The sequence below is a fragment of the Gopherus flavomarginatus genome, chromosome 19 (assembly GCF_025201925.1).
Source record: "Gopherus flavomarginatus isolate rGopFla2 chromosome 19, rGopFla2.mat.asm, whole genome shotgun sequence".
Lineage (NCBI taxonomy): Eukaryota > Metazoa > Chordata > Testudines > Testudinidae > Gopherus > Gopherus flavomarginatus.
Window position 1 is genome coordinate 7,072,673 of NC_066635.1, and position 13,852 is coordinate 7,086,524.

The following is a 13,852-nucleotide window of genomic DNA, read 5'->3' on the forward strand; positions in this document are numbered from 1 at the left end:
TCTGTGTCATTTTCTTGCAAAATATTGATGTGTCAATTATTATAGAGGAATATACTTCAAAGTAAACATGGTGTTTGAATGCAATCACAATAAAGTGGGGGTATTGAAGGCAATAAAAATCTTAACAATAGAAGCTTTTACCACACTGTATTTAGGGAAGTCTTCCTGACACATTCACAAAAACTGCTCTCTCAACCAAAGTAATTGAATTTTTTTTAGTAGTTTATGTAAGATGCAAAAGAGACAGACATAAAAGGAGAGAAAGTTCTATATAAATCTTTAAGGCAGTAAGAATTCTACAAATCTAATTTCTTCTCTCTGCTCACCCCCGACTCATCATACAATAGAATATAAACCCAGCAAATGTTATTTTTGTATCAGGAACAGCAAAGGAATTGTACTGTAAATTTGCCCCGATTCACCCATGCGAGGGACCAATCTGGCAGATCATCCATCTTGTTCACTGTACACTGTCAGGGATGGCATGAATTCCCTACATGATAAAGAGATTTCTTCTCAGGTCTGTGTCCTTTAACCCACATCAAGGTCAAAATTATGGCTGCCTGGCTAATAAACTGCACAGCAATGGTTCAAGTTTCTTCTAATTTTGTCCCTTGTGCCACTTAAACAAATCTTAGTAAATAACTAGAGCAGCTGCAAATTTCCTATGCAATTTTCCATGCATTCCCTGCAAGCCACACATATCCAGTAAAAACCAAGCCCAAAACACCTCACAGAGGACTAAACAAAAGCATTCACCAGTATCGTTTTTTTCAGCCTGCTACTGCAGACATCAAAGGTAAAACAACACCTCTCTCTCCTATCACTGAAATGTGGTATGTTGCTGACAGAGGGGATTAGTTAAAATTTTGTTGTTTATTTTTACATATCAACAGCCTCCTGGAATTTTGTTTTTAAGATCAACCAACCTTTTTATTTACTCAAAAAGGTAAGAATAGCTGAATCTGATTTTGGAACGCAAAGGAAAACAACTGGTCTATTCTAGGAGCACTCACTGTATTGTGATTTCAAACTACGTATGATACGCACGTATGCACACACCACAGATTTTTATAATATCTAAAACAGGTACAACTTTTGTATGCACACCCTTTCTAAGGGCTGGTCTACACTACGGGGGGAAATCGATCTTAGATACGCAACTTCAGCTACGTGAATAATGTAGCTGAAGTCGAATATCTAAGATTACTCACCCGTCCTCACCACGCGGGATCGATGTCCGCGGCTCCCCCTGTCGATTTCGCAACTCCGTTGGGGTTGGTGGAGTTCCGGAATCGATATAAGCGCACTCGGGGATCGATATATCGCATCTAGATGAGACGCGATATATTGATCCCCGAGCAATTGATTTTAACCCGCCAATACGGCAGGTAGTCTAGACGTAGCTTAAGATCATCATTACACTGTATGCTGAGAAAAATAACGAAAGGTTGAAGGATCAGGTACAAGGCATATATATTTATTTTGTAAAGCACTTGGATATACTGAGTGTGAAAGATGTAATATTTAAAAGGGATAGAATAATATAATTATATATATAAACGCAAAAAACTAGTGTTAGTGCAACATTAGAGATGAGAAATCAAGTACTCTAAAGCTGGAGTCTGACTGTGCAGGGTTGTGTCAGCTGCAGGGGTGCTGGAAGAATTTGTACAGTGGAGGTGCTGAGAGCCGTTGAACCAAACTGCAAATCCTGCACATGACGGAAACCATTACTAGCCAAGGAGTGCGGCAGCCCGCCTAGTTCCAGCACCTATAGTCAGCTGAGCAGTACGTTTCCAAGGCGGCTGCCTTCCTGTATTGTAGAATATAAGCTTTTACATAGCCCTGCACATTCACCCCCCCAAAGCTGTCTATTCTTTACATGGCTGTTTTCAAATGTGAATTGAATATAATCAGTGAAATGATATCGGCTGAACGTGCAGACAACCGGAATCATTTGAGAAGTGTGCTCCGACCCCCTTCATCACTGAAGCATTAAGATGACAGTTGAGATGTCGACATTGTTAACTTCCTCACAGTTGATCAAAACAGCCAAGAAGAGAGAGAGAAACGATCACATTACAAAGATCTGCACAGTTAATCTGGGTCGCATCTGATGCAACTGGAGCGTGGCTTGTGGACCAAGCTTGGGAGGGTCCCACTAGTCTCCTTGCATATAAACTGTTCATAAATTAGGAAATTCCAAAAGTTAAGCTTTCTACTGCAATCAAGAGTGTGGTATAAGAACAATATATAAAGCTAAATAAATAAATGAACGTAAAGTAAGTCAACATTGCCCATCTGCTTTCTATTTTTGTTTTCTTTCTTAAATGTGAATTAATTATATTATTTTTATAACATAAAAAAATTGAAAGCTATCCAATATGGTTGTGTTAATGCTGCAGAAAAATAGCTACATTTCAGAATTTCCTGACCAGTGATAGTTTGATTGCTCAACCGCAATGCTGATATTTATATTTAATTCCTGTGATTTAAGAAAAAATAAATAGTGCAAAATTGCATTCCATTCCGAATTGAGAGAATACGACTTGACTCTGGTTGGGCATACTGCAAAGCTGGCTGAGAACAATATAGCAACCTCCTCATTATTACATGAACCACAGATTTATGTTCTGTGGTTGTGCATTCCCTATTGCATTGGATGAAGCCACAGCATGCTTAAAAGAGGGTATTTTTCAATCCAACCTCCTCTATGCATTCCTTCCACTTTTTCTCATCACCAAAGTTCTATAGAACACCACAGAGTCTGAAGCACTGCTCAGAGCTCTTGCTTTCATTCATTAGTTTTGGCTGTACATTCTACTGGACCTAGTAATGGATTTTTCTGTTCTTCCCTCCCGACTGCTGGATTTTCTAATGTCAAACTGCCATTTTTCTGTACAGAACTCTACCACATTCTCCAATCCTAAGGTGATAACAATTCTGAAAAGCTTATTTAATGCATTTCCTCTAGTGTGAGAGTCACTTTCTTCTGGAATTTGAATGTGATACTTAAAAAGTTGGTGGAACAATCAGATTGTCTAAATCAGTAGTTTTCAGCCAGGAGTCCATAGACTATTTCTAAGATTTCCAAAGAGGTTTGCACCTCCATTTGTTAAGGGTTGGCACATGAAAAAAAAGGTTGAAAATGACTTGTCTAAATGAATTAGATGATGTATAAATTCCTGCTGTGATTGAGTGAGGATTTTGGTACCAATGTGTTGGAGTGCATTGGAGTGGCTGCTACTGCATATCTCTGAAATGTCACTCCTTTCTATAGTATTATGCTATGGATCTAATTCATAGGTCAGATGCTGCATTTGAAAGACCATTTCTGCAATATCTCTTTAGTCGAGAGTCCCTGGTTGGTCAGGGATAGGGTCTACTTGTTCATCAACTAAAGTGGGGAATGACAGAGGCAATGCTTTGAAATGAAAACTGCAGCCACTTACAAAGAACCACCACAGCTAGTACAGATGATTGCTATGTTGAATCAAATTATCCTTCTCCACAGTTTCAGAGTATTACAATGGATTCTGATTTAGTGGAAGGAACTGAGCATCAGGTGGATCTGTGCTGAGCGCACACACACACACACAGATATAATGTCCAATGAATACTCCCAACAATAACGTCCTGAGCATCAGCACCAAATGTATACATTCTTCATGGAGAGTGTTATATGAGATATCAATGACTATCATGAATGATTAGAAGATACTATTACAGCTAAACTTTGATTACTTGAATCTCAATTTACTAAACTAAACTTCGCACTCCTCCAAAGGGCAGATGTACCACATTAAGACCAAGTGGATGATTGGGGGAGCCAGCCCAGCAAGCTGTGAAGTCTCTCCAGAGTCCTTAAAACTTTCAGGTTCAGCAGGACTTCAGGGTATAAGTCTCACTTCAGGTAGAAGGACAAGTGGACCCGAATCTTACTTCCACTGCTTTTACATGGGTCCAACTCCATTGAATTCAATGGACTTATTCTGGATTTACAGTGATGTAAAAAAAAGAATTAGACCTATTGTGCATAAATCTTCAAAGTCTGCTGAACTCACTCCCACATGCTGTCTGAAAATTGTGGGCATGCTTGAAATTTACATAAAACTGGGATTCTCTTGTACACGCTCAAAGGAAGGATTTCCATTTTTCTTCATGTGGACTATGCAGGAAATTATATCCTACAATTGCAGAGGCTGGATGGGATAATCTAACAGATTGGTGATGTATGTTATTTTGATTCTTTCAACTACAAGTAGCTTTTACAGCAGCATGTCCTCAACTGCCCTATCTGTGCACTAACACTGGCCAGATCTACAGAAGATGGCCAACAGGAGGTTCACCCTGGAGAGAAACTGAACTAAGTTAGAACAACACAGATACCGGTGTTCAGAGGCTTGCAGGTAGTGCTTGACTTGACTAGTTACAAACTCTTTAGAATAGCATGGACTTCGGCATGATTGAGATACTAGGCATGGAAGTATGCCCTCCAAAAGAGGTAAATGGATGATGGTGAAGTGTTAAAACACTAGGTGATGGATGCAACCTTGTTATTCCCAGAAGCATGAAATATCCTGGTGGGATGTTTACAACATGGCTCCTTAAGCAGAATTGTTTGTATTTCTTTTGAGAACTATGGATCCCAGGAAGCACCAAACATTTTGATTCAAGCTACACTCTAATTTCTACAGGTATGGCAACAAGTAGTTTCCTTCCCTTTTGTCCTTTTGCCAAGACAATGTAATCCAAAGCCTTTTGGTAGGACAAGAGTGATCTGGACCAAAACCATCTGAGTTCTCAGAGCAAAATAAAAATTGACTATATCGAGACTTTTTCTGTGGCACATTTGACTTCTAGAAAGAAGTACTCAGTCCTATATTAGCTCAACAATAATGGTGTGGATAAGTGGTTGAATGTGTGTTACTGCCAAGAGACTGATGGTGAATAAAGTACAAAACATTGAGATGTTGGGGGAAAGACCATCTGAAACACAGAAGGCCTATTCAGGGGCCTCTAAAAGGATTAAGGAAAATATTATATTCTGAAGGCAACAGGCAGACAACAGCTGCCTTAAGTTTTAGATAGAAGTGGATTGAAAAAGCAGATCCACTATAATTTTCAGAAACAAATCTCTGCAGTTTTTCCAATCCACTATTTAAATTTCAGTACACAGCCCTCTATATACAGTAATAACCTAAATTCCATTTAGTGTTCATTTGAGCAGTCAGGATAAAGTCATTTCTTATTATCTCCCCACTGTGTAAAAAACAGCTTGAAGGTAGGAAGTCAGCAAGCATTTTCACCAAAAAGTAATTATTGTAAGTGACATTTTTACTGCTGGCATGCCATAAGGCGAACTGTGCATTTGGAAGGACAAGTTGCTGAAACAAAATGACAGGGTACTCTGTGACATTCCGACAATAACCCAAACATTATTTAACTGGCGGTTGGTTTGATGCACCACTTTTCATAATGTCCATAACTCAGGCTTAGGTCCATACCAAACTAGTCATATTCAAGTTACTTATAAATGAATATCAGAACAACAACATAGGGCATATAGCAGTGGGAGGATACAATACTCCAGTTATTTCTTCTATGGCAAATTATCATAGAACAGGAAGACAGATAAACATCAACAAAGGATTCTCTCACCACCTCCCAGAAGGACCGTTTGATATCTGAGGGCCTGTTTTTACCCACAGGTGAGTTGATGGGCAGTAAACAGATTTTGACACGTTGCCCAAGATCAAAGTGGCTCATACTGAGACTGGATTAGCTCCTAGTTTTTCCTAATTATTAGTTTGTATAATCTCTCCATTTTACAGATTAAAAACCAGAGTATGTTGGGTCTTCTCTCACTGATGTATCTTTAGGGCCTTGTCCATTTCCAAGTGAAGTCAACTGCAAGATTCCCACTGTTATGCATTCAGTTTTCTGGCATCTGAAAATTTCATGCAGAATTTGGTTTCCATTTTTCTACACTGTGATTTTAACTTCTGCATAGGAATTTATGTCTTCACAGGCGCTTCTAAAACACAGTAATGAGCTTTTTGTGCACCAGTGGTGAAATGAAACACAAGGTTGATCTACATGCGTAATAAATCAGTTAAGCATTTGTGGCACAATACTACAATAAAGCCCTCTTATGACTAATTAATAGTACTGATCTAGGAACACTGAGTATTTTCTCAGATACAGTGTTTTAAGAGATTTGTTTTCAATGAGTGAACCTTGCCTGTTTGCACATTAATATGGCTTATGAAAATAAACCACCTCTCCAGAGCCTAAATGTGTGAGACACACACATACAATAATGTAAAGCAAGTATGTGTATAAATTCATGGTAGCGAATGCCAGCTCTTGTTAAGATTATAGATTTCCCTGGATAATTGTAGTGTGGTGGTGGTGGACGTGTTTACTGCAAGTGTTATAATTGAAAAAAACTCTTATGTCTAAAACTTTCCAGGCTTGGTCTTGCCTCAGAGGTGAATTTTTGTAGGTGACAGAAAAAATCTGAAAAAAATCCCTTCAGCCATATTTGTGTTTTGAAAGGAAAAAAAATCAATTTAATTCCTTTAACCAATAATTCAAAAATTACTTAATGAAAACAAAAAAGCCTAGGCTCATCATGCGGCTATTTCTTCATCTTCTTTACATTCGGGGGGGGGGGGGGGGGGGGGGGGAGAAACAAAGGCCCTTGCCCTGCAAAACTCATGCTCATGAATGTGTCTAAGGTTACATATGTGCAGAAATGTTTGCAGAATTAGGGCCAAAGGTTGTGACCACTTGAATAAAATTACTTCTGAGCATTGGCACGGGATTATACAATCTCACCACAATTTTATGCTGCATTTTCCACACTTTTATGGTCATTCCACACTCACATTTATGTATGTTTTCAGCTGCGAGCTGAAAAGTGTGACTTCCTTGGTCTCTACCATACCATCTCTATCTACATGTAGTCCCAAACTGCCTTAATTTATAATGTGATAGGGTAGCAAAGATGTCAGTTAGGCCAGTGCTCAGTCTAAATGATTGTTTTTATCATTGTCTAGCACCGGTACTGGCAAAACAGTGAGAAAAGTTCAAGTTTATGTCTAGCCTGCCGCGCAGTTTGGACTATACAGTGTGCCTAAATGTGCTCCACTGTTACTCCCTGTGTGAACGCTGTGGATGCAAACTAAAAGGTGCCTAGTGTGTATTAATGTAGTCCTGTTTAAAGAGGTAGGTTAATGTGAACTAAGTACCTTTTAGTTCACGTCTGCAGGATCCACGGGAGGGAGTTGGTGTGCATTCCTATTCATTTACAGATAGCTTATCTAACTGGCTAAAGAGTGCTTTGCCCATCCTATGACTTTAAATCAAATTTATAACCAGCCAGAAGCTTACTTCACTCCAAACATGATTTGTGTCCACACGCATCATGGATAATATTTTGTTAGCAACTACAGCAGTTAACAGTGTTTTATCCTTACCAGGGGCCTAGGCTGACATATGGTTGCCTTCTTCTGTAACTGGTTCTTCAACGTATTTTGCTGTGGAGGGCTATTCTTGTGCTACTAGTTTGGCTAGTCTTCTGTTTCTCAAGACCTCTGTGAGCGTGTCTTCTAGGCCAATGCTTCTCAAAGTGGTGGTCCGCGGACCGGTGACAGTCCGCGAGCCATCGGCTGCTGGTCCGTGGCGAGTTTCCTCCTAAGAGTGTCGAATAGGATAAGAATATGGCACCAGTCCCTAGCACATTAGAAAAAAAAATTGCCGGTGCCCCACATCAGATATCTTGAAAAGCACTGGTCTAGGCAATCTGTGCACTATGGGGTAGCTGCCCAGGTGTTCCCTGATGTGCTGATACAAAGAGTTATGCAGCACATAAGAATTTATATGCAAACATGGGAAGAGTTACTACACTACTGACATAAACCAAAACATATAATATGTAACAAGTTAAGAGGACTGGGCCTCTAACTGGTTACAAAGTTACACTTGTAGTTGCAGAGTTGAGGGGTCCTAAAGAGAAGATCTGTAATCAGAAATGATGGGCAGTGTGAACATCAAGGATGTAGAGAATTACAATATTTAAGCTTGTACTAATAAGGGTATAACTAGAGGTAGTGGGACAAAATTAAGAACAGAGAAATTTAGGCTACCAGAAAAAGCTTCTTGACAATGCTATTAGCCCGTGGAATTAGATGGCACTTTAAAAAAAAAAAAAAAAGAAGAAGAAGATTGGACAAAACTCCAAAAGATATGGTTTAAGGAACACTCCTGAACTGGTCCAGGGATGGACTAGATGATCATTACATTAATGCACTTTTTGAAAAACAGGGAAGAAAACTGGGGGCTTGTGTCAGCATATAGCCAATCACAGTTTCTAGAACCACAGCTGAGATAATTTTAGAAGATTATTTTTAAGATAATTATATAAATTAAAATTCGACTTAACACTCGCATCCTGGCACTACCAAACCCTCTTTAAAAACCTGATTTTTCTGTGTTACCATAGCTCATTACTTCTTCGGAAATCCATATTGATTAAAGAATACAGTAACTGTTAGAAATTAGCTTCAGTAACCTTATTACTAAAGCAGCTTGTGTGTAGGAACAGTTTTATTCATGAGTTCCTGGAGATTAAACAAATATCTGTCATAAAAACATCCTACCAAGATGCCAAAAACAAAACTTGTGTTTAAATTGCCTTATTGAGCAAAGATTAATCGTCATATGACAATAATTTTTCACCAATTCAATGTTTCTAAGAGGTCCTAACTTAGTTATTATTGTAACATCTTTGCTGATGCTCCAGCCGATGACCAGGCGGTTAGAGACTAGAACTCAACATGTTATCACCATCATATCGGTTTGGTCCTCTCTCCACCTCAAGCTTCTTAACAAACTTGATAAGAGTATGCAGGTGCTTCTATGAATGTGTTCAATGTCTTAACCCCATTTGCCCCTGGATATACAGCTTAAACCAGGTGCAACAGCATACATATGTCCTGTGTACATCCTGTTCTGTATTGAAGAATATTCCCCCCTCACTAAACAATGTGGACATTCATTTGCTAGGGGCAAGATGCTTGAGGGGCTAATATCTGGATTCTTTTTCTCATAAGAAAGGCCAACCCATCACCAGTCATATCTGTTGGTATAGCAGATTGCTCTTCATCTAAACAGAAAACGGCTGAATGGACTGTCTCTGCGTGTTCCTGTACTAAATGCAAAACCGTTCTGGAGGAGTACTGGCTAAAGTACTGAAAGAAAATGCCATTTACATTATACGCAAAAATATTATAAAAGCTATTAAGGTACATTATTTTACACATCCACATAATCTCTCCATACTGCTTTACTTAATTTGTGATAAAATTGTTGAGAAAGGGTACTTAATGTAGGACAGTCAGTAAAAGTAATTTATCATCTTCCCGCTTCGGTGCTCACGTTATCAGCGAACTCATTTTCTGCATTCATCATGCAATCAGCCTATTATTTGCATATTAATCAGGCAGTGGACCATGAAAGAGCTGCATCCCAGCCAAATGCTGCACTATCTCAGGAGGAACACTCAGTAATTATCATACATCAGTGTTATGATGTGGTAATTGATTATAACATCTTTCTGTTGCCCCTGGGGAGTCCCACTGCTAACCCAGCTTCAGGCATTCTGTGCAGATTTTCACTCTGAAAATTAGAGAAACCATTGCTGTCCTTTTACTAGATTTTTTTTACCTTTGCATTATGCAGTTTTAGAGCATTTCCAAGTTACCTTTAAAACAAAAGAAAACCAAAAAACCTTCACAAGAAAAATAACTAACTGTCTCAAAACAGAAGATTGAAAACACAGTTGTGTTCATTCCTGCTCATCCTCCCTCTCTCTCTCTCTCTGAAGGTCCTGTGGATTTTTAGGTGCTGATCTTGCTTACATAACACAACACAAGTAAACAAAATAAAATGTTGCAACTTCAATAGATTGTAATTGTAAAGTTCGTACAAAGACAGTTTAGCTGCTTTATTTAGGTACCAAATAACAGGCTAATTTTGGTCCTCTTGTAAAGGACAAATGAAACATCTGCCGGTTCCAACTTACTCTATTTTTAGGACATAAGTTCCAAAAGAGAAAAGGAGAGAAACAAATGTAAAACAAAACTGAAGTTACACTGAGACTAAACTAATTACTTGTTCATCTGTGTGAAGATACGGAGAGTGGAAAGGGTGCAGCTTCCATCACCTTTACATGTCCAATATTTCCTTAGAAAGCAAAGGTGAAAAGGAGGGTGCTGTGGTGGAATAAGTATCTGAGAGGTGGATCTGATGAAGTTTTTTTAGGGGAAAGCAGCAGCTAGGATATGTTTTTATAATGTTAGGATAGGCGAAGGAGAAGTGGAAGGAACAAATTGCAAAGATAAATTTTGTTTTAAAAGGAGTATTTTTATCATTGACTGATGGGAGATGTGCAGAGTACTGATGTTCAAAGGAATTTTGCTGGTGCTCTGCATCTCTCAGGATCATGCCTTTAAAATGTTTCAAATGGTGCTTATGTTATTCTGGATGTAGAATACATTTCTTAAAGAGGGACACAGGATTTCAAATACTGTTTTTTTAAGAAACAAATTTCCTTAAATTTATTATTAGTACCACCACTGATCATTAAAACTTGAAGAATTTTAAATATCAAATTCACTTTATTGATATTCTTTGTTTAATTTTTGCATTTCACTCAGCTTGGACAATGAAAATAGACCAGTCAGTTTCAGTTTTCTTTATACTTGATTTCTAATCTATTTAACTTTCTGGCTCCCACACAGTAACACTGTATTTCAACATTTGGTCTGTAGGGGAACGATGACCTAGAAGGGAACGATGACCTAGAAGGTTTCCATTAGCATTAAAATAAAATAATCATAGGAACAATCTTGTGGATGATTATTTACAAAGTTTAAAAAAATCTCAAATATCTATCAAATTAGATTTGACACCTACATCTTATCTTTTCTTCCTCTGCACTGAAATAACAAGGACAGCCACAAGGTAACTGGAGGATACTTAATTTTCCAGAAATTTTCAGTTCTCTCTCCTTGGAAATGATTTTAACCAACACACAGCTCCTTATAATTTAAAGATGATTTAATTATTTGTCTGAGGTATAATCTGATACTTTCCAGCACAGAATGTTTACTTCATGTTAAGATGAGTTCCTGGGAAACATACCTGCTTTAAAGCTGTATCCTCATTATGGACTGGAAGCAATGACCTGTACATTTGGAGCATACACTTTCTATTCAGTAACTCAGGAAGGAAACAGTCCATTATCTGTTTTATGCAGCCAAAGCAAGGTAATTCTCACCCACCTTAACTGAAGTTGTAGTTTGCCTGTATCCATGACCACAGCCAAAGGGGATGAAATAGATTAATACCCTCTTTCCCCCGATAAGCACTCTTATGTGACCAATCCCAGAAGCCAAACCCTTGTAGCTTCCTATGAAGAGACATGTGCCTCACTTCCCTCAAGCAACCAAAACCCCAACATGACTCCTCGCCAGCAGACAAACCTTCCTATCACTGAGACACATGCCTGACCCCTAGTGATAAGTACCTTTCCTGACCTCTTTTGCAGCTGCCAAGCCCTCCAGACTCCTCTCAATATAGAGGAAGGTGCCTGACCCTTCTGCTCAGCTGCCAAAACATCCAGAGCCCTATCTCCCCCCTCCCCAAGCTGTCAGACCTTCCGGCACCACAACACAAATGCTAAGGCATCCTTTATGTCAATGCTGCTTGCTGATTTAGGGTCAGTTACTCTTACATTCTGGTTTTCAAAATGTGATCATTCTTTCATACTCAGCTCCTCCCGGAGCTAGCAGCTAGCTGTAGAATCCACAGACTGTTTTTATTGAAGGAGGGTCAGCAGATCCAGGCTCTCTTATGACAGGGGCAAGATCCCTTCCAAAAAAAGGGATGAACGGGGAAAAAACATAGATGAATGATTAAGAATATAAAGAAATTGAGAGAAATGAGTGTCTGAAGTCTATCATATTTAACAGACCAGATCTTCACTCTGAACTAAGCTTGGAAAGAATATGCACCATGGAGGTCACATGGTTTAGTTGATCTTAAAATACATTTGAGCTAATGAATTATAGCAAACTATTCCAGAAGCAAAGATTTCATCAACAATTTTGGACTATTGCAATCCCTTAAATAAGGAACTCTAAGCACTATGTTGATCTAGAAAAATCTCAATGCACTGACATATTGTGCTAACTGGTACTTTTCCATAGCTGCCTGACAAAAATAGCACTGGTAACAGTACAACTAATGAAACTTTTCATCTTCAAGCTTTATACATATTCACTAATTATGAGAAGCATCCTGTGAAGTAGGTATTATCTCAATTTTTACAAACGGAGAAACTGAGGCCGAGAGCCCATATGACTTGCCCAAGTTTATTGAGGGACTCAGTGACAGAGACAAGTACTAGAATGCCTGAGTTCCTGGCTCCCAGTCTTGTGCTCAGACCATAGGACAGTGGATTTATGGAATCCACACAGCCTGACCAAAAGAAGAAAAAACACAGGTTGCAATGGATTGTGTGCAGATCTTCTAAAAATAAAGATACAGACACATTCACTATTTAAAATAAATTAAGATCAGCTTCAGGGTACTGCACGAGTTCCCTTTCCTCCACTTAAATAGGGAGAGAGAGTTGTCACCTAGTTACTGCATTATGTCTACTATGAATCTTCCCTTATAATGTTGGTGCTCATAATTACAGATTTTATAATGCCAAACACAGTTTTATACCTGTAAGGTAGGGACCACAATGAGGAGGGAATTGTGTTGCGAAAGTTTTGATCATTGTTTACCTAGTGCATGTGGACCCAACATAAAAATGCGTGGGAAAGGGCTTTAAACAGGTGAAATTCTAGGATAACATGCATAAAAAAAGAGATCAACAACATTTGTACGATAAAGGCATCTCCTATGCTAAAGGGTCTACGAAAAAGAATAGCAGGTAGAGTTTCAATAAAATAAATTATTTACTAAGCATCAATAATACACACACAGTACTATTGATACACAAAACAGATTGTGATAAAAGAACAGTTATAGAAAAAAAACATGAAACAAATGTTCTAGCAATGTTGTCCATGTTATACTAAGAGGCAACTTTGCACTGCATTTCAAGGTTCCAATAAAGTGCATTGGACAGTGATTTTCCTCGCTTTATTGATACTAGAAAAGTTACCAGGAAGATTTTCACAGTCCAAATTATCGAGGAAATAGCACAGAATTTAATCATACACACAAGATAGACAGACTACAGCAGCTGCCCATGTGAGGTGCCAGCTGATATCCTATGGCTTAAAATCAATAGAAACTGGGGCCAATTACTTTAGAGCTGCAACCTCAGTATGCACAAGTGATATGGAAGCTTAACCAATTTGCCTATTAAAATTACATTTTAGAGCTAGCACAAGGAGCTTGACTCCGTTGAGTTATCCATACAGCTCTAAGTAACTAACTAAAAAATTCTATTCTGATCTGGCTCACACTGATGATAATGGCAGTAATATTTTTATTAGCCTCTTTAACCAAGGTTTAAAATAAGTAATTGAATTTAACCTACTTCTGTAAGGAATTCCATTAGTCTTATGACACTTAGGTCAAGAGATCGCCCTTTCTTCTCCATCTTATTGGCCATAAAGTCATATTCATCAAAACCATTTCAAACCATAAACAACTTTGTTAACCAAGAATGCATTCTCATAGAAGCCAGTATCTCTTGATACAAGGAGTTATTATTAGCCTGTTTCACAGATGATAAAATCCAAATCTGAGATGGTCTCAG

General features: G+C 38.4%; 1 protein-coding gene across 3 annotated transcripts in view; it reads right to left on the reverse strand.

The window, feature by feature from the left end:
• The window catches only part of CUX1 (cut like homeobox 1), a 401,218-nt gene that overhangs the window by 85,684 nt on the left and 301,682 nt on the right, over positions 1-13,852 (reverse strand). The window lies entirely within an intron of this gene.